We start from the raw sequence: 21,457 nt of genomic DNA, 5'->3' as shown, positions 1-21,457 counted from the left end.
CGCCGGGGGGAGGACCGGCTCGGCTCGGCTCGGCCCGGCGCGGAGCGAGGCTCCTGCCCGCGCTCTGCCGCGTCCCGCCGCCGCCGGGTTTTCCTCTCCTACCACGTGGGCTCCCGCCCCGGCGGCGATCCCGGACTTCGGGCAGCGCCGCCCCGGCAGTGCGCGACGGAATCGGTCGGCGCGGAAACTTCAAGGCGGGTTCGCCGTCGTCTGTGCGTCTTCTTCTCTGCCCTGCCTCTGCCGCGAAGGAGCGGCGTCGAGGGACCTTCCAAACCGCCGAGGGACAGGAGCGAATCCTGGAGCTTCAAAGTGAAAGCCAGAGCTAGTGAGGAATTTCCAGTTTTAGTAAATCATCCGCCTGTAATTAGGAAATTCATGTTTGTAGAGCGCTTCCCAGATGAAATATGCAAAGGACTGGAATGTCTAAGTGTTATTAAAATACTAGCTGAGCCAGATTTTAATGGGAGCTTGCTGCATACTTTGATGGGAACAGGATCGCTTTCCGAGTGTGGATTAAAATGAGATGTAAAAAGTGGTAATAAAGCACAGGGTTGTGGCACAGATTTTCATGGTGCGATTGTACAACATGGTTTACGGACCCATGCGTTTCTACATGGCTAAAAAGTAATAATGGGTAAAGGGGGTAAACTCTAAAACCTGACAGCTGATCCTGTCCCTTGGGGGAGAATGGGGGTGGTTTAGAGCCAATAAAACTGGTATGCTAGGCGGAGAGGATTTTTGTGTGAATAAGGATTGTGTTCTGGCCAGTGGGACAGAAGAGAGTTGTGGCCCAACTATAATTTTGCTGTTGGAAACAGCGAAGTCAGGGCACACAAAATAGTAAGTGAACAATTGCAGCCTCGTGTTCTCCCCTAAAGTGCAGAGGCTCAGTGTGGGCAGCTGCTGTGCTAGCTTCTCCCATGTTTCTTGTGCTCTGACTGCGTAAGGCAGCTGATTACGATAGTGGTTTCTGCCATTCAGCCACCTGTCCTATGAGGAAGTGGGCTGGGGACCACCGAATGCTGCATTCCTGGAGGTGAAGATCATGTGGACCATGTGCCTGTTGCTGTGTCCCTTTCCTGTGCTGCTGCAGGTTAAACGGTTTCAAACCGAGGTGGCCACTGCATGTTGCAGTACAGGCATGCAGGAGTTGGGGGGGGGGGGGAGGGGGGGGTGTGACAGGCTGAGCTTTGCTTCTTGACCGCAGCCACCTTATGTTAGAGCTGTGTAGCCCTGTCCAGTGGTCAGGTCTGTCACTGCCACTTCCAGGGCAAGTCATGTTACTCTCGTGATGTGTGGTAGATCATTATGCTTTCTTTGCATTGGGGGAAGTGTTTGCTGATGGAAACAGCTATTCCTGAGGTGCACAGGCTTTTTGTTCAGTGTGTCAGTTATGCCTATAAAGCATTGTTCCCTCCAGGGCAGAGGAAGGTGGGCTCAGCAATGGCAGTCCTGTAAGAGAACAAAATGGCCTTATCAAAGGGGTTGGTAAGGACTCTGGATAAACCCAACAGCTTCTTCTACCCAGAATGATAGGGTGGTGAAAAGGAATGGGACATGGAATGGGACCATATGATTCAGCTTTGCCTTTGAAAGGCTCAAGATTTTAAAAAACTCCAGGAGAGTAAAAAAACACTTACTGCTCTCATCAGGCTGGCAGAAAATTGGAAAGAAAGACCATTGCTTGTCTTCTGCAGAATCAGGTGCAGCTGAAGGGTTACTGAGGCACTGAGAAATTGTCTGACTCCTTTCCTGGTGGTTCCTTGCCATTCCCACTTAGTTTTGATCTCATTTTACATGTATTTCCTATGAGAATGTCTGTACCTACTTTGTTCTGGCAAAGAACAATAAAGGAAGAGCAGGGTGTGATGTGAAGACACATCTTATGCTCCCCACAGGTCAAGCTGCTCCAACTTGTCTGACTGCCTGTATCTATCCAGCATCCAAGCCTGGCTTTGTGCAATGAAATTGGAAGGTGATCATGCCATCTTTCCTTGACCACATCTCTGTGCATGGAAAACTGGCTCTGCCGCCCCAGTGGAGCCCCCAAGGCAGGATTGCCAGAGACAGAATGGAGATGTTGGCGGTTTGGTTGGAGGGAGTAAAAATAAGATTAAGGAGACAAACACTTGGCTTTGATAGGATAAGCCTATCAGATGAGTATGTATATAATCTGTGGTTAAAAAGCTGGCATTAGAAATTTGTATTGTTAGATCTCAGGTTTAACCTTCAGGAATTTTGTTTCAGGCTGTCTGCACACAGGAAACTGCCAACAAAGCTTTAAAAATTTGAGAGCTTAAGCACATTAGCACCTGTCTGAAGCAAAGTTTGGGCCTTGCCATGCTGAATCTCTAAAGGTAACTGAGTAAAGACAACCCTTTGCCTTTTCTCCAGGGATCTTAAAGCATCCTACAGAGAAAGGTAGTGATGTTGCCTAATTTTTACAGATAAGAATACCATGGCATAAAGGAGTCGAGTGCTTTGCCTGAAGTTATATAGTAAGGCAATAGCAGTGTCATGAAGGAAATCAGATTTCTTCACTGGTGCCATTAGTCACTGAACTTGACTGCCTGGTGATCTGCCTCCTTCCTCTCCTTCTCTCCTTCTTTTAATTATTCCATGAGACAGGTAGATGAGGAAGTATGCATTAATTCAACAACTACAGACAGTGATAAAATGAAAGTGCAAACTCAGCAGACAATATATCCTATATGTCTGGTGAGGCAATAGGAGGCAGTGGCATACAGGCTGTTTCTGACATCATCTTCCTCGTGAAGTCAAATCTTGTCCTTCATTTGACTATGCCTGCAAACCTGCAGGCTTCAACAGTGATGTGCAGAGAGGCTGTCACTGAAGTATCAAATTGGAGGAAAGGACAGCTGTTCCTCTCTTCACTCCCTTCCCCACAGAGCAGTGTTACATGAGGTCGTCTGTAGTTTCTGGAACAAGCATATAGTACAATTTAAATCTTAAAATGTAATAAACACTATCTCCTGTAATCCAGAGGCTATTTCTGTACTGCTGTATCAATGCACAGCTGTCACCATGCTCTGTTTCTGAAGCACAAACTTACTTGACAGAATGCTATCCAGAACATTACTGCATGACATATATTTCTTTGGTTTGTTTTATTAATTGCAAAACCTCAAAGTTGGTGATACCCTTTGCAGCCACCTAACCCTCAAAAGATTTATGAGCTTGATGTTTTAGGCTGTGTAGGAAAGTCCAAGCCCAGGTATACACCAGCTTATTTCTACCCACTGCAGAAAACTTACGAGGCTGAGTGATGGGAAATCAGCTGTATTCGGTCATTTCACATGAAGTTCTTTCTGTTACTTCCTTTTCATTGATGGGTGCAAATAAATATAAGAACAGCATTTCCCATTATAGGATTGGATAGTGAGAGGTCTGTCTTTTTGGTGGTGTTGGTTGGTTGCAGTTCTTTTTGGGGGGAGGGGGGTTGAGCTAAGCTACCAGAATGAAATTGCAGCCCTGATATTTTTAGTAAATAAAATGAAGCAAGACTTTACCTTGAATACTTTGAATCTAAACCAAAAGCAACACCCTAAAATGTGTTTCCTGCTTCTATAATTCACATAGCAGGAAAGTGGAAGGTATCTTGGAAAACAGTATTTGAGACACAGAATTAATTTCTTTCAAAAGCACTTAAATGGAGAAGGCATAGGGATTTAGATTCAGGGTATTTTCCCTTTTTTTTCCACAGTGAAGTTATTTTTACTTTTGAGATCACTCTCAGGACAATTTATTTATTTTTCCTGAGGTTACAGTTCAAAAGAATACCTCTCAGTGAGATGAGTAAAGGCAGGCTGCAACTGGTAATCTATTGAGCCATCACTGTCTGGAGAAGTTCTTCTTTGTTGTGATGCTGAACAGCAACACCGCTTTCCCCGCTCCTCTTCCCTCTTCCTCTGTTCCTGTTAATCTTATTTTGTGAGGTTTAGCTGCTGGTCACTCGTTGCTAACTAACATTTTGCCTCAACAAACATGGTGAAGTCCTAGGACAACTTGGTAAGATTGCAGACATCTGAATGTTTGATTCCCTTTACAAATACATGAATGGTGAAAGGGCTACTTGAGCTCACAGGTCATACCCTCATGGGTGCTTTGCTTTTTTTTTTTTTTTGGTACCTGGTTTTTCTTGAAAGTATAATGCTGAATAACCAAATCAAGTTGTGAATAACCAAATCATTCCTAGTTCACATGCATAGAATTAAGCACTTGAAAATACTACCTCTCTGTTAGCAAGAGTAATCAGACATTAGTCAAAACAGTTCGTAGGCTTAGACTTTCATTTGGAAGAAAATTGTTCAGTTTGTATCTGAACAGCTTTAGACATGATAGAAAATATCTTACTTTCACGTTTTCTGTTGAAACCACTGAAGGAACTGGAACTTTTGATGAAGATGACTTATAAGAAGAGTAATGAACTCTTGACCTGCTTCTGGAGGGCCATGAAGATGATCAGAGGGCTGGAGCACCTCCCCTATGAAGACAGGCTGAGAGAGTTGGGGTTGTTCAGCTTGGAGAAGAGAAGGCTGTGTGGAAAGCTTAGAGCAGCTTCCAGTGTCTAAAAGGGCTCATGAGAAAGCTGGAGAGGGACTTTGACAAGGGCCTGTAGGGACAGGACAAGGGGGAATGGCTTTAAACTGACAGAGGGGAGATTGAGATGAGCTCTTAGGGAGAAGTTCTTCCCTGTGAGGGTGGTGAGGCACTGGCACAGGTTGCCCAGAGAAGTTGTGGCTGCCCTATCCCTGGCAGTGTTCAAGGCCAGGTTGGACAGGGCTTGGAGCAACCTGGTCTAGTGGGAGGTGTCTCTGCCCATGGCAGGGGGTTGGAACTGGATGAGCTAGTTCAACACAAACCATTCTGTGATTCTATAAACTATAAGCTCTGTGAACTCTTGATCTGCTTCCTTCAGTACCTTGCATTTGATTTGTACTCTCTTGCTTCTAAATGCCACAAACACAACCCATTGACATGAAATCCGGAATAATTCTTTGCTTCACATCGCTGGTGATACTTGCATGCTTGTGTGACCCATTTGGGAGGACTGTGGTATGATCTGTTTGAATAAGAGGTCCCAGTGCTGGGTTATACTGCTTTGACGGCTTAATCCAACTTCTGTTTTAATGTGCACACCCCCAAACTTGCAAACAGGTATGCCAGGAGGAAACTGTCTTCCAGTGAAATCAGTGTGGGCTGCATGGGTAAATCTGTCTGCAGTGCTTTGAAGATGCAGGCATGTGTATAGACTACCATTAAAGAAAATTATGATGACATATATTTATATTACAGAACAGCATGGAAGTCTTGATTTGCTAGATGTAATGTAAACGCATTGGAAGAGACTATCCCTACCTTGAAGGCTTAGCTAACATCTAGCAGCAGGGTAGGGGCACAGAAGAGACCAGTACTAAGAATACTGATTCAGAATTTCTTGTCTTGAACTGAGCTTTTAACAACATGGTTTTGTTTGTTTATTGTGTGCCTCGGACTGTTAGGATGGCAAAGAATCCCTCTCCCTTTTCCTTTCTTACTGAATGCTATTTAGTATAAATGAAAAAGAACAGAAACAATTGAACAGAATAGAAAAAAATATTTCCATATAATATGCATAATGGATACAGAAATCTTTGATTCTGAGTACGTCAGTGGAGATGCCCTAGCATGCTCAAATTATGACTATAACCTTCCTTCTCAAAAAATATTAAACACATTTGAAAATGGCTTAGTACTACTCCAATACCTTACTTTTAGGTTGAATACTTAGTCTTCATTAATCATAAAGAGAATGAAGAATTATTTATAGTGGCGTTCCATTCCTCAGAGTTGTGCTTCTTACAGGGGTCTCATATCAGGGATGTCACTGAGAGACAACCAAGCCTCACACACTGCATTGACTATTATAGAATCATAGAATAGTTAGGGTTGGAAAGGACCTTAAGATCATATAGTTCCAGCCCCCTGCCATGGGCAGGGACACCTCACACTAAACTATGTCACCCAAGGCTCTGGCCAACCTGGCCTTGAACACTGCCAGGGATGCAGCATTCACAACTTCCCTGGGCAACCCATTCCAGTGCCTCACCACCCTCACAGTAAAGAATTTCTTCCTTATATCCAATCTAAAATTCCCCTATTTAAGTTTTAACCCCTTACCCCTTGTCCTGTCACTACAGTCCCTAGTGAAGAGTCCCTCCCCAGCATCTTTATAGGCCCCCTTCAGATACTGGAAGGCTGCTACGAGGTCTCCAAGCAGCCTTCTCTTCTCCAGGCTGAACAGCCCCAACTTTCTCAGCCTGTCTTCATACGGGAGGTGCTCCAGTCCCCTGATCATCCTCGTGGCCCTCCTCTGGACTTGTTCCAACAGTTCCATGTCCTTTTTATGCTGAGGACACCAGAACTGCACACAATACTCCAGGTGAGGTCTCACGAGAGCAGAGTAGAGAGGCAGGATCACCTCTTTCAACCTGCTGGTCACGCTCCTTTTGATGCAGCCCAGGAAATGGCTGGCTTTCTGGGCTGTGAGCACACACTGAAGCCAGCTCGTGTTTTTTCATATGGGCATCAGTGACAGCCGGGAGCTGATTGAGGAGTGTCCAGAAGGATTACAGAGGCACATGAGCAGTGATAAGGTACTCTGGAGCACAGGTAGTTTTTTGATGAGTCTTCCTATTCACAGAAGAGAAGGTTCCAGAGAGATCCTCTGTGGCTTCTAGTACCTAAAAGGGGCCTACAAGAAATCCTGCAAGGGACAGGACAAGGGGAAATGGCTTTAAACTGACAGAGGGGAGACTGAGATGAGATATTAGGAAGAAATTCTTGCCCCGTGGGTGGTGAGGCCCTGGCACAGGTTGCCCAGAGAAGCTGTGGTTGCCCCATCCCTGGCAGTGCTCAAGGCCAGGTTGGACGGGGCTTGGAGCAACCTGGTCTAGTGGGAGGTGTCCCTGCCCATGGCAGGGGGTTGGAACTGGATGAGCTTTAAGGTCCCTTCCAATCCAAACCATTCTGTGATTCTGTAATCTATTTTCCTTAGTGCAAATGGAACAATTTTAATTATTTAGCACTTACATCTTATTTGCTTTTATATTAAACAGTTCTCTTACCCCTTGAGAAAATGTCTGAGGCTCTCACAGTGATTGTTTCTTCAGTTTTGACCATTAAGCCCAAAACAGATGTACTAGGTTAGTCATTATCATATTAAGATTTATCAGAAAGTCTTTTATCTACTTTAGGGCTAAAATATTCTTGCTGTTTACACACACACACAAATTTGTGATTATGCATTGGTATATACCTTCTTTCTGCGCAAGTGAGCACTGTGATTTCAGTATCACATGACACAGAGTTTCCTATATAGACACTCAGATGACCTGTTTTTCACATCACTTTTCTATGTATGGAAGAGACTTGAGCTTTGACTTTCTAATCTCAATGGGGGTGATGGTTACTGAAAACTTCTCCTGTAGTTTTTCCTGTGAAGGCCAAGAAAGGAGCTGCTCTCTGTTGGGATCAGTGACAAAACTCTGGACAGGTTTCAGTGTGAGGTTGGCCCTAGAGTGCCGATAGGCATGAAGAAAACATCTGTTTTCATGCTGGCAATGTGAGTGATGTGGTTCCTCAATGTAACTGCCATGAAGAAAAAGATTAACATTGGCATTTGATTTTGGCAAGCATGTCTGACTTGCATGTGCTCACAGGTATACTGTATGCACTACGTTTCTGTAAGGCAGTTCTTGCAGGTACAAAGAGAGGTGTTGAATTTAATTATAAATGATCTGAGCTGGAGAACAGTTAGTGACCTGTATTCCTGCCTGTGACTATGAAGTTGTATTCTCATTCTACCACCCTACAATCACATTCACTCAGAAATTTGTAAGAATCAAAAGTTTTGTGTGCAAATATAGACACTGTCTGTATATTGTGTATAGATGTCTTTTGTGTTTAGATGTAGTGATATCCTTTTCTCCAATGAAATGCATTTACAGGGAGCTTTCTAAAAAGTGTCAGAAGCCACCCTGAAAAGAGACATGATAAAATCAAAATGCATTATTGCAGTAAGATAGTTTGACAGATTAGAACGAGAACAAAGAAATTCTTAGTGTTGAATGAATAGAATTTTAAGTATTTTCAGTATTACCATGAAATTACTTGATTTTGAGGTCTGTCCTAGAAATGCACTTAAAAGCAAGAACAGAACTTTTTACCTGTTCTGTTTGTAGGATCAATAGTTGATAGTAAATCTGGTTCTGGAAAACTTGCCACCTTGCCTGCTATTTCCCTTGAATCTACTATACTTGTCTTTTCAATGTGGAGTGATGCTGCAGCGGTAGTGAAGCTGCCATGTGCCTTCTGGCAACAGCCTGTGCTGCTTTTGGCCATTGCATTCTGTCTGATATCAATTATCCACATATGTCAAGCTTTTATATGCTCCGAGTTTTTCCTGTACTACGTTTTCTGAGCCTGACTATTTTTTTGAAGCCTGATGCATGCATACTGGAAACTCTAGATACAGACAATCTGTCACTGGCAATAAGATGTGCAATATTGCATGTTGTTCAAGGAAAAGTTATAATTGTGGAAGCATAGGAAGATTAAGAGTGGATTGTTGAAATTGGTAGTTTTTCTCAACTAAGTATTTGTTGGAATATCACAGAATCATTGGACTGCCTGTTAGAATGCCACCTTTTATTATTTCAAGTATTTGCTTCTGAAAGATTTGCTTTTCTACTAAGATTAAATGTAAAGGATTATATTCAGGGGAAGTTTAGATTGGATATAAGGAGGAAATTCTTTCCTGTTAGGGTGGTGAGGCACTGGAATGGGTTGCCCAGGGAAGCTGTGAATGCTCCACCCCTGGTGGTGTTCAAGACCAGGTTGGACGAGGCCTTGGGTGATATGATTTAGTGTGAGGTGTCCCTGCCCATGGGAGGGGGGTTGGAACTTGATGATCTTAAGGTCCTTTCCAACCCTAACTGTTCTATGATTTCAGCCTTTATAGCATATATTGTATTTAGATAAATGTTTAAATATGTAGTTATGAATCCACATGTAAGAAGTGTAATCTCCTTTTCATGTATAATGAAATCCTCCTTACTGACTGTGAGATTATTATATTCTCCAGCCTCATTCTGTCTGGTTGTGATCTTTTGCAGTAACCATTCCCAAAGCCTTTCTTCTGAACTTTTGTATTATTACTTCAAGACATTTGCATCTTTTGACCCATTTCTAAACATTTGTCTCATATTTTTGGCAAACCACCATAATATTAGCCTAACTTGATCCAAGCCTTTGTGAGTAGTTCAAGTGAATAAATAAAATTCATAGATGAATAAATAAGGATGCTTTACAAATGATTTCAACAAAAAATACTGCAAAGGACTAAAGAGAATATGAAGCTAGATATAGACTGTGAATATTCATGTGGCCTCTGACCCTATTCTGATATTAACTGTAGCAACTGGATTAGGTCCAGAGGCCAGAAGTCTTTAGAAAACAAGATGATTTCAATTATGCTGTTCTTTCCCTTGAGCAGATATGTCCTGGATGGGTTCCGTGGACATAAAATAAAATGAGATGCAACTTTTAAGCTGGTGGAAAAAAATTGAGTGGTAGTACACAATGTGAGAAAGGAAGCTAGGTTAAAGTAATAAGGAAAAAGCCCTGTAGTTGGGTGTATGCAGTAGGGAAAGAGGGTGTGTTATTCTTTGAAACACGGGTTTCCTGAGAGTCCCAGGAAGGTGGTGTGATCTAAGGACATGCTTGCTTTCCCTCAGTATGGCCCAGCAGAGGTCTGAAAAATGACTTGAAAAATGACATTGTAGCAGACACCTGAATTGTTCAGTGCTTGTTACACTATTTAAAAAAAAAAAAAAAGAGGAAAAAAAGTTTTTGCTTTATCTTTTCCTTCTGCTTAGTAAGTTAGTGTGATCCCTAGCTAAGCCGTAAGTATTAAATCATAGTGAAAGCAACGGAAAAATGACAGCAAGTGCAGTGCAAGGAAAATAAGAAAAGAAAAATTCAGGCGATGTCAAGAAAATCAGTTGGATATGTCAGTTTCTGGAGTTTTGTTTTAAAGGAAGTGACAGCATGGCTGATAAAAACAAAACTTGACACAGCATTGTTAAAACAGTGAATGATCCTGGCAGAAATGGGGGACCATATCTAGAGCCTGTGTCTGTGTAGTGGCAACCAAGTTTTTAGAAGGCCTAAATCCTTGCAAAACTGTGCAGGTATCACATACAACAAGTGGAAAGACATTGTTAATGTGCCTGCCCTTCTGAATAATGCTGTGCTTTTCGCACAAGAGATTTTTCAGGTTACCTTACAAATTGACAGCTGTAGTAAAAGTGAGATTGTATCTGCCTCATTTACTTGTCATTCAGGAAAGAATGATAGTCTATCCATCTTCAGCTCCTTGTGCTGCAGTGGGCCGCTGCATTGTAATTCTCTTGTTATTGTAAAAAGCCTCCAGTCTTGTCCTTTGCTTTATAAACGGTTCTTAGGGAGTCTCATGGGGCTTTTGAGGTGGGTGTAGATTCTGCCGGCAGTTGATCACTCTGGATGCCTTGCATGCATTTGCACTGCGTGCTCGTAAAGTCAGTTGTCAAAAGCTGACTATTCAGTTGGAAAAAATAACACCAGCAGGCCATGTTTATAGTGTTTCCTGTTGACCAGCCATTAATGACTGAAGAGTCATAATTTTTTAATGATTTAATATTTACCAACTGAAAAGGCTGCTGTTGTAATGGAGCATATATATTTTACATGTAGGGAGTGCTTGAGACTTATGTATCACTAATTAGTACATGTAATAATAAATATAGTTAATTTGGCTTTTATATGCAGCAAACTTATAAAGTCTGTTACTTCTACTAGGAATATTTACCATAAATCAGATTTTTAGTAGCTTAAAGATAATTAATGTCTTAAAGCTATGATGACTTACGTCAGCCTAAGATTTGGTCCAGACAACTTTTTGAAGTTTTGAAGCATTATTTACAGTTTGTTGTTGTAGTAATTCATGGCAACCTTTGAATCCTGTGTACTTTGTTTTAGCAAGGAAACTTAACTTGATTTCATTTATCATGATAAAATGCACTTTTAACTCTAAGACTGTCAGCTACTTGTTTTTAAGTAGAAAGCACTGTGTAAACTGGTACTATTTGAACTGAAAGAAAAACCTGAAAGAAAGAAAGAAAGATTTTAAATCCCACATTTTTATGACAAGTCTTCCATTCTTTTCAGTCTTTTATTCCTCCGTTTCATTTCTGTCCTACTTGTACCAGCATCAGTCACTGTTTTTGGCAGTGTTTCTTAACATAGAAATGAGGAAGGAAAAACAACCTTTGAACATTAAAAGTTAAGTGACTCTTCTCCATCCTAGAGTTTTAGCACTCCTGACAGCTTGAAGTCTGTTTTTGCTTGTCAGTATTCAATGTGCTACTCATAGACAGCCTCAGACTTGTCAGGTTGCTTACTGCTTATAGCTCTCTGCTTTGGGTATCCAGTCTCCTAACATGCTTCTTGGCAACTGCTATGCATGTTCTAGCTCCACTGAACCACTCCTACTGTGGACTATGAAAGGTGCTCTATAAAATAACAAAGCAAACAAATCAATTAAAAAAAAAAGAAAAGAAAATGAACTCATTGCTGTGATTTGGTTTTTAAGAAATAAAAAAAAGAGAAAGAACAAGAAGGGAAGGCTCTGACAGTATTGAAAATCCCAGGAGAATTACCTTCTGAATGAGTGAAGGCTTGATCCAAAGAAATCTTGGGTTGCTGCCACAGGCTTCAAGGATAGCTGGAGATGCTCAGAGCAATATGGCACAATCCTCCAATCTTCATAGCCTAGGAGAAATTCAGGTCTCATCTTTCCCTTATTAGAATACATGCTTACTCATTCTGCAGTCCAAGTTAGTGATATGAAGCCTTTTGGCTAAAAGTTGAAAGGAAGCCGAAATCCTGTATCAGAGTGTTTGACAGTGAGGTTCTTAAAATACATCAGACTAAATCCTGAGAAGTGGAGCCTACCTGCAGCTCTGTGCCCTGGTATAACACAATGATCAGTATGATAGGAACATCTAGATACCTACAAAGCTGTCACTATCTTTAATGAGAGTGGATTTGTGTGAAAACTTAATCCAAGGATTTAAATGAAACCAAGTGCAGAATTTGTTGAGTAATTTCCTCAAACTTTCTGTTATACACAGTTTTCTTTATTTGTAGGGCTAATTATGGTTTCCAAATGGTGGGTTGGAGGCCTTCAGGTAAATACAACTCTAGAAAGGTCACAGCCGGGGCCAAGGTCTTGTCAGGCTGGTTACTGCATAGTTAGAGAGGTATACCCTGTAGGAGTGAGACTAGCTAAAGGTGTTCTGGGAGAAGAGAACAACTACGCTTCTTACAGAGGGAGCAAGGATGTAGGAATAAACCAGGCAAGTTTGAAAAATGCACCGGCTCTTCATATCTAAGTCTCACTTGTGCCTTTGAAAGCCATCTTTTTGGTGGTGGACTTGCCTGAGTTGAGGGGTGTTGGGCTAGCAGCTCTAGCCCAGGTAACAGAGGGGGTCAGCTTTGTGCCCTGAAGCTGGAGGTGCTGTCACCTTTCCCACCACTGTCCTTGCTGCACCACTACAGGCCCTAAGGAGCTGGTGCAGGCCATGAGCGTTGAGGCAGTGACTCCCGCAGCTGCTCCTTTGGCACCTATTGCCCTTTAGTGGCCCATTTCCACAACACTGGAGCATCTTTCATAGCCAGGTGTGGCTGGCTGTGTTTGAAACCTGAGTTTGTTTGATGAGTGGAGAGTGGTATGAACAGGATCAATATGAATGTGTAATGGAATTGACTTGAATTCTCTCTAGCATTATTTGGCTCCTGCCTCCCTTTTCCTTTTCAATCTGTTCAGTAGAAAATTCTTTTGAAGAGAGATAATTTTACACAGTGCTAAGTTCAGTGTTCCAGAGCCTCTGGCATTCAGTAGGAGGCTTGCATGCTTTTAATCTATCTCCTGTGTTCGTATATTAAAGGAAATGTTTCAAAGTGACTTGAGCAAGTTATTTGTGTGAAACCTGTTAACAAATAATAGGATATACGCGTGTAACAGTTATTTCACTTTCAAAGTTTGCCCTTAGGAGTAGAAAAGATTTCTCATCACTAGAAATACTTTTTTTTCTTAAAAAAAGAAGAGTAAGGCTCCTGTATGTGATTTTTCATTCCTGTCTCTCTTCTGCTGGCTTTAATCATGCAAACCTCCCACCAAGGTCAAGGGGAGTTCTGGCTGATTTACAGAATGCAGGAACTGGAAAGTTGATGCCGATCTAATGACTATCTCCAAATGATTGAAGGACATAGTGGAGGCTAAAAGCAAATCCAAACCCAGGAACTTCCTCAATCATTTCCCCTTGACCAGTGTTTCACTTGTTGAGAGAGAAGATCCCCAATATTTGAAGGGAGAATTCTTTAAGAGATCCTGCCCATGATTGCAGTATTTTCCTGCCAAAGAGACGATCTTGTAACCATGTGTTTGGTCTGGTGCATGTTCCCATTTCCCAGTGGGCTGGAGAATGCTGGAGTAAGTCCCACAGATAGTTTTGATAGGCTGTAGTCAGAAGGTGAAAAGTGTATCACAAGTACGCACGTATGATGTTGCTTCTTACAGTTTCAGTTGTGCTAAGAAATGAGGTTTCTTCATCATCTTATATAAACTGAAAACAGGCAAAATTGCAGCTATGATAAACTGTAAGACCAGCTGTGCCACATGGTCTGTTGTGGCAAACCCAAGGCTATACCTCTTTCACAGAAAGGTTAGCCACCTCCTGAAGAGCAGCTGACATGCACCGATTTGTGCCTACGTGTAACAACAGTTCACAGCTCCTATGGTCTGCAGTGTCCAAGACAACACTAGGATCTGCATTTCACAGAATCACAGAATCCTAAGGGTTGGAAGGGACCTCAAAAGATCATCTAGTCCAACCCCCCTGCAAGAGCAGGGTAACCTAGAGTACATCACACAGGAACTTGTCCAGGCGGGCCTTGAATATCTCCAACGTAGGAGACTCCACACCCCCCCTGGGCAACCTGTTCCAGTGATCTGTCACTCTCACAGTAAAGGAATTTTTCCTGATGTTGACATGGAACCTCCTATGCTCCAGTTTACACCCATTGCCCCTTGTCCTATCACTGGACATCACTGAAAAAAACCTAGCTCCATCATCCTGACACTCACCCTTTACATATTGGTAAACATTGATGAGGTCACCCCTCAGTCTCCTCTTCTCCAAGCTAAAGAGTCCCAGCTCCCTGAGCCTCTCCTCATAAGAGAGATATTCCATTCCCTTAATCATCTCTGTGGCTCTGTGCTGGACTCTTTCAAGCAATTCCCTGTCCTTCTTGAACTGTGGGGCCCAGAACTGGACACAATATTCCAGATGCGGCCTCACCAAGGCAGAGTAGAGGGGGGAGGAGAACCTCTCTTGACCTACTAACCACACCCTTTCTAATGCACCCCAGGATGCCATTGGCCTTCTTGGCCACAAGGGCACATTGCTGGCTCATAGTCAACCTCCTATCCACCAGGACCCCCAGGCCTCTTTCCCCTTCACTACTGTCCAGCAGGTCAACCCCCAGCCTGTATTGGTTCCCAGGAGTGGGCCAGGTTATTTGGGAGAGGAAAGAACAAAGTGGGCAGTATGAATTTTGGGAGGAAAGATTCCTGGCTTGGAATATTAGGTGAAGTGAGGAGCATAAAGACCTTGGTAAGTATCATAAAGTAAGAAGTAAGAAAATGGGGGAAGGTAGTGCACAGGGAGCAACACTCGTAAGTGGTGGAGAGTAGAGTGTATGTGATGGGGTGGTCATGGAGCAGCCTTATTTGTATCCATAAAAAGTATGGCCCACCAGTAGACCACTGGAATAAAACATGTCATTATTTGTTTTCATTTATTGCTACTTCTCATCAGGAGTAATTGAGCAAAACCACCTTTTCTGCGGTGACTGCTACTCTGTCTTTGCAGTCGCAAGGGCCAGTGTCTTCAGCTGACTTATTTGTAGACCTAATAACTGCAATTTTGTATTTGAAAGCCTGTTTTTCTGTGCTAATTTAGTGCATTTTTGGAGATCAAGTGCCTGAGAACATTTTAGGTAGTCATACCTTTTAGCTAACACTTTACTGATACTTGGTACTTAGGATCTCATTTGTTCCCTGTAGTGTAAGTCTGTAGGAATATGGTCATTCTTAAAGCTCTGTAATTTGAAGTCCTCTTTGATTTCCTTAAGTTGGTGAAAACCTCTGTAGAGGTTCAGTAGCAAGGAGCAATGGTGATCAAGTGGGGTACAGAGTGTGTTTACTGTTCTCTGCCTTTATTCTTCTGTTCTGAGAAATTCCCTCTGCTTCGCTTACCTGTCTGTACTCAGCAGCGTGCTCTGCTCCAGGCTTGTCTCATGATACAGCAGGAGAGGCTGAGGTCAGAGATTTGGCTGCACCTACAGCAATGTGACAGAGCTTAGAGGAGTTGTGTGTGTGAAAGAGATGGCCATTCAGGGAACGAACAGTTTGCTGTCTGCTCAGCACAATGTGACACTGTTGCTGTGGTTTTGGAGTAATTGTAAGAGTGTTCTGGTTAAACCACAACAAAGAGAAAAATGAAGGGTCCACACAGGACAAGGAAAAATATTGGGAGAAAAGAATATTGCTAACACTACTCCTTGGGAATTCGTATTATGATCTTTTGCTGAATGCATGCACTGTTTAACTACTCTTGCATGACTTACTTGACCTTCCCATTTGGATTTGCACAAATACATCTTTGACAAAATGTGAAAATGTAATTTACCAGTCCTCCCTACTGGAAAGAAAAGCCGACTGCTGATTTTCTTATTTCATATTCTATCAGTACCTCTGTTACCAACCTGCTTGGTGTAGAAGTAATTTTTTCTGTGAGTCTTTTCCATCATTAGAGCTCCTAATTTGAACAGATGCTCACACTGGTTGCGCTAAGATTTAGGCCCACAGTGAAGTAATAGGATCTCCTTCCTAACAGGTATTAGGAGGAAGGATTTCCCTGTTTCTTCATTCCACTCTATTTGACTTGGTACCTTCATCCCACCTTACCTTATGAAGACAGGCTAAGAGAGCTGGGGTTGTTCAGCCTGGAGAAGAGAAGGCTCTGAGGAGAGCTTAGAGCAGCTTCCAGTGCCTAAAGGGGCTGACAAAAAAGCTGAAGAGGGGCTTTTGACAAGGGTCTGTAGTGACAGGACAAGGGGGAATGGCTTTAACCTGACAGAGGGCAGATTGAGATGAGATATTAGGGAGAAGTTCTTCCCTGTGAGGGTGGTGAGGCACTGGCACAGGTTTCCCAGAGAAGCTGTGGCTGCCCCATCCCTGGCAGTGTTCAAGGCCAGATTGGACAGGGTTTGGAGCAACCTGGTCTAGTGGAAGTTTTCCCTGCCCATGGCAGGGGGTTGGGGCTGGATGAGCTTTAAGGTCCCTTCCAACACAAACCATTCTATGATCCTGTGATTGCTCTGCATTGTTCAGCTCCTTTTGTGATACACCAATGAACCTTCTGTTGCCTTTTTTTTTTAATTCCTCAGTGGCTTAGTATGGGTTAAAAATAGGCCATGGTCTGTTCCATTTCAGATGTCAAAACAAGTTCACATGGCGCCTGAGAGAACGATGGCCCTCCATGACTTACAGGTGATACCGACCTCTCGCCAAGTCTGCTCCAAAGCTCAGTGCAATCAGTGGGAGTCTGGTAGTGTTGGGTCCGATCCATAATCCTCCTGCTATTATGCAGTTAATACATCAGTTCTGAGGCCTGTGTTTCAAAGTATATTAAATGTTTTGAATTGCATATACTGGGATGGCTCTAAATATACCTTACTCCCACTGATTTCCTGGTTGTCTCCCAGCCCGGCCTGGGGCAGGCTCCTCGCACCACACTGTCTGAGTGGCATTAGCGTGCCTCCTCCCCACAGCAGTAGGCACCAGCTCTGGTTGCTGCTGTTCTCCAGCCACGGTTAACACCACTACCCAGAAGGGACTTGTGAGTGCCTTTGCTAACTTGGTGAAACGTATTCCTTGAAGAGGCGTGTGGGAACTGTCTTCCCAGGAGACATGCGACGTGGTGCTTCACAAAGCTATGTGGTCACCGTCCTGTCGGCACTGTTGAGCTCCTCAGCAGTGCCGGCTGTAGACGGGCGGGAGCACGCAGTACCACGGCTCTATGTTTCCATTTTGTGTGTTCGGCCTGCAGCTACTTGTCAGTCTCTATGCGGTCACCGACCCACCTGCCGGCGGCTGCCAGCGGGCCCGGAGAGCCGCAGTGCCCTGGCTCTGTGCTGACTGCGGGACTCGCACCCGCTGTACCTCTGGTCTGTACTCGCCCTCCCGTCTCCGACAAGGGTCTGTCACGACAGCAATCTGTCACCTCGCTGACTCCAGCGAGTGCCGAGTGGCTTAACCCGTCCCTGCCGGTGGCAGTGCGGGACCCCTCCCGGTGTCTTCCAGCGCCTGTCTGCGCGCAGCCGTGCTGGTGACGAGCCGAGGGCCTCTCCGCGGTCTCTGCCGCCCCCTGCCGGCGCGGCGGCGGCCGGGAGCTGTTGGGAGGGGCGCGGTTGTGCCTGCCTGAGGGCCGGTGCGGCCGCAGATCGGCGCGGGTTTTGCGCTGGCCAGGACCCGGGCTACAGCCGGGAAGCCCGTGGCAGCTCAAGTGCGAAGGAACGAGCCTTGAACTTCGCCAGGGCTTCTGCATGCCTCTCGCTTTCACTCGGACAGCCAGCAGTCCATCTCCTCGTTAAAATCATAGATTCACAGAATGGTTTGGGTTGGAAAGGACCCCAGTCATCTAGTTCCAATCCCCTGCCACGGGCAGGGACACCTCACATTATACCAGGTTGCTCCAAGCCCTGTCCAGCCTGGCTTCGAACACTGCCAGGGATGATGCATTTATCACTTATTTGGCCAACCTGTTCCAGTGCCTCACCACCCTCACAGTAAAGAGCTTCTTCCTTGTATTTAACCGGAACTTCCCCCGTTTAAGATTGAACCCGTTACCCCTTGTCCTGTCACTACAGTCTCTAATGAAGAGTCCCTCCCCAGCATCCTTATAGGCCTCCTTCAGATACTGGAAGGCTGCTATGAGGTCTCCACACAGCCTTCTCTTCTCCAGGCTGAACAGCCCCAACTTCCTCAGCCTATCTTCATACGGGAGGTGCTCCAGTCCCCTGATCATCCTTGTGCCCCTCCTCTGGACTTGTTCCAACAGTTCCGTGTCCTTTTTATGTTGAGGACACCAGAACTGCACACAATACTCCAGGTGAGGTCTCAGGAGAGCAGAGGGGCAGGATCACCTCCTTCGACCTGCTGGTTATACTGCTGGTGTGGGGCACGGTTTAGGTGCAGTGTTAGGTTAACAGTTAGACTCAATGATCTTAAAGGTCTGTTCCAACCTAAATGATTCTATAGGCATTAAAAATACACTGTAGTAGCTTGTTAAGACCAGAGATGGGCTTTAGCTTCAGTAGTAATCAACAGCTCTAACATCAGAATGTCAAGGAACACTGTTATTCATACTTCTTAGCCTGTCTGATATCTAGCAGAGGGGCAATTATTTTTATGTAGCTCGAAGTTCAGTGTCCCTGGGGAGTCCTATGTAATAGGATTCAAAGGAAGTTTTAAGATTTCTTCCTTATACTGTATATCTTTTTTTTAAAGCTGGGTATAGCAAAGTGCTCTTAGGATGCTTTAGAAATGTTGAATGGAGAAGCATTAGCAAAATCTTTCTTTTGTTATGGATCAGGTAAGGTTTCCCGTCATTCCTTACTCCTTCTTCAAATCTAATGCAAATTTCCAAATACCCCTCCTTAGGTTCTTAACTCAGAAAACAACATGTATTAAGACCTGCAAAGACGTATCAAGTGTCTTACTGTGTTGTGCTCTAGTGCCCTCTCCCAGATGCTGATGTTTTTCTCTCACATTCATTATTTATGTTGTGTATTATTTCCTTCAGGCAGAAAGACTACCTCTAAATCCGTCTTATTTTGTGGCAGTATGTTACACTTGCTAGTAGACTCACTGCCAAATAAAAGTTACTTCTCATATTTCATATGTTGTTGTGGAGAAACATAGAACTGAGCAGATTTTGTGGTCACTATTTAGGTGTAGTACTCAACATGGTTAGGGAGTGCCCCTTCATTTAACTGGCCTGTTTACTGCTTTGTACTTCTATTAATTTTATTTAGGTTGTCTAAATGAGACAGGTTCTATCAGTCCCTGTGGTGCTCCATTAGGCTCTCACCTCCTCTAATGCTTTGTTGCAGATTGTTACCCTTTGTTTATATACCTTCTGCCAATTTTCCATCCTGGGACTGCTTATGTCTGAGTCAGTTTGAGTATGACAGGGAGCTGCTGAAGCAAATGCCTTAATAAAATCCCTAAAGCAAAAGCCTGTTGTGCTCTTTGCATCAACTAAATTTGCAGTCCAGTAGAAGAGAAGTTTGTGCAACAAGTGTACGCTGTTATGGCTCAGAGCTGCAGTCTTTGCTAGATGATTTGTAAATTTTGGTTCTAGGTATTGTTGGTATTTTACAGGTGCCTGAAGTAATTGTGAGGAGTGCTGGTAGTGTACTTGCTTTATTATTTATTGTACTTACTGGGAAGGGACTCTTCATTAGGGACTGTAGTGATAGGATTAGGGGTAACGGGTTAAAACTTAAGTAGGGGAAGTTTAGATTGGATATAAGGAAGAAGTTCTTTACTGTGAGGGTGGTGAGGAACTGGAATGGGTTGCCCAGGGAGGTTGTGAATGCTCCATCCCTGGTGGTGTTCAAGGCCAGGGTGGACAGAACCTTGGGTGACATGGTTCAGTGTGAGGTGTCCCTGCCCATGGCAGGGGGGGTGGAACTAGATGATTTTTAGGTCCTTTCCAGCCCTAACTATTCTATGATTCCATGATTCCTCTGCGGCACATACTGCAGTGCCAGTAATTTCTTTAGTGAATATTCCAGTGAGTACTTCAGGGCTGGTGGAATATTTAGGAACCTACATTAATGTGACGTCAGAATTTCATCCCCTGGTGCATGAGTGTTTATTTCCTATGTGTTTTACAGTATATTTGACCTGAAAGAGCTTTGTACTTGAGGCAGAGTCCCCATGCTGTTGTGCCTACAATCTTATCAGCAGTTCTGATTCACTGGTTTTCCTGGTTACTCTGTTGGATGTTTTTCATGTCTGTTTCACGAATGGTCAGATATATGCAAAACAAGCTTAATAGACACAGAGACAACAAAAATCCCTGCTGTTATTCCATGATCCCCCCACTTGGAGAGCTTCAATTATTTAATAGTATTTAGGTTTGTGTACCGCTTTTCATCTCAAAGCACTTTATAAACATTAACTAATTAATTCCTATTACTGGTAAGCAATCTACTTTTTTTTCCTATTCCCAACCCCTTCTTCTCTCCACCCAACAAGACCCGCAGACCGACCTCTAGACCCTTCACTAGAATTGGAGCTGGAGTGACTAAACAGTCAAAATACTTGTGTCACAGGTTTACCAATCTGCTCTGCCAAAAAAAGCCACCCACCTTTTTATCCAAGGCACAAAGGTTACAAGACTGAGTATAAATTTCCTGGGCTTGGTGTCTCTAGATAAAGATGACACAGCCCTTGAGAGCTGATTCTCTCTCTTTAATGACAAAGCAGTAATAGATTTCAGTATGAGTTTTTGGAAGCTGTAGCTGCCATTAAGAATGTGTGTACTTTCAAATGTTAAAAAACCATATGAGTCAAGAAAATACATGGAAGCATCTTGTAAAAGTCTGTCTTCTGTTAGATTGAGTAATTTGATTTATTAGGGTATTTGCTTTGGGAAGACTTTGATTATATTCTATCCCCATATCCAATATTCCGGTACGAAATATGTGCATCATATCTTCAGTTGCCTGCATTAGGTATTATAAAGGCAGAGCTTCCCATTTCAAAGCAGTTCCATCTTTGATTTCAATTCAGATAATAGCGAGCAGCATTATGAGCAGCAGGAGGACAACTGACTGTGGGTGCAGCCTCCAGGTAACAGCTGGGCATCTTTGGTCTTAGTGCAGTGCTTGTTTACAGGCTCACATTAAATACAGACATCACACTAAACAACAATACCATCATGCAGAACGTAGCAGGATACTAAGAAATGAATATGCAGTGTGTGTGTATTTTTATTATTCAACATGTATTTGATCACACTGAGTAAATTACACTATAGAAAGTGGAATTAAGTTAAGCTTTATTTTACATTTAAAAATCCTAATCCAGTGAAATGTTAACTTGAGAACCAAATTCTGCCTTCATATAGGTGATCATAATTCCATGCAAGTGAATGGCTCAGGTTGTGTCTTCAGGGACAGATGCAGTTTCATGGTGGCTGAATTGATTCTACTGCAC

The 21,457-nt window shown here is 43.4% G+C and overlaps 1 long non-coding RNA gene across 1 annotated transcript; it reads right to left on the bottom strand.

The window, feature by feature from the left end:
- Positions 1–11,284: 11,284 nt before the first annotated feature.
- On the bottom strand, positions 11,285–17,193 carry LOC134164508 (uncharacterized). Its single transcript, XR_009965172.1, has 3 exons — positions 16,729–17,193; positions 11,760–11,871; positions 11,285–11,610 (listed from the first exon to the last, which is right to left on the bottom strand). It is a non-coding gene; the product is annotated as an uncharacterized LOC134164508 (long non-coding RNA).
- Positions 17,194–21,457: the final 4,264 nt, after the last annotated feature.

Source organism: Pezoporus occidentalis, unplaced genomic scaffold, assembly GCF_034315485.1.
Source record: "Pezoporus occidentalis ecotype Australia unplaced genomic scaffold, CSIRO_AGI_Poc_V1 ctg22, whole genome shotgun sequence".
Lineage (NCBI taxonomy): Eukaryota > Metazoa > Chordata > Aves > Psittaciformes > Psittacidae > Pezoporus > Pezoporus occidentalis.
Note: the sequence above shows the minus strand (reverse complement) of the source record. Positions and strands in the feature narration are given on the sequence as shown.